Source organism: Etheostoma spectabile, chromosome 5 (assembly GCF_008692095.1).
Source record: "Etheostoma spectabile isolate EspeVRDwgs_2016 chromosome 5, UIUC_Espe_1.0, whole genome shotgun sequence".
In the NCBI taxonomy this organism is placed as follows: Eukaryota; Metazoa; Chordata; class Actinopteri; order Perciformes; family Percidae; genus Etheostoma; species Etheostoma spectabile.
In genome coordinates this window covers 13,564,254-13,564,490 of record NC_045737.1, presented here as the reverse complement: position 1 = coordinate 13,564,490, position 237 = coordinate 13,564,254, and the positions used below count along the sequence as shown (strand labels likewise).

The 237-nt window shown below is 40.1% G+C and overlaps 1 protein-coding gene across 1 annotated transcript in view; it reads right to left on the bottom strand.

Annotated features, from left to right (window-relative positions):
* Positions 1 to 109: 109 nt before the first annotated feature.
* Positions 110 to 237, bottom strand: part of mmp11a (matrix metallopeptidase 11a) — a 25,978-nt gene continuing 25,850 nt past the window's right edge. Inside the window, exon 8 of the mRNA XM_032515588.1 lies at positions 110 to 237. This exon is cut by the window's right edge and continues 2,146 nt beyond it. The gene's annotated coding sequence lies outside the window, so the exon portion shown is untranslated.

Below are 237 nucleotides of genomic sequence, written 5' to 3'. Positions count from 1 at the left end.
GGTCGCGGACTCCCTGTTGAAGACCCCTGCCATAGACACTTAAAGAAAGTCTGTTCGTCTCCACCGGAAAGCTAACGACGTTAGTTTAGCTAACAATAAATTTGGCTAACCGCTAGCTGAGACAGCATGCAAAAGACCCTCAAAACTTAAAATAACCGTTAAAGTATATAACAGCTGTTATGTCAGTTCTACTTTACTGGTGCTCATTTAAAATACAATCACTCAATACTTGTCTTT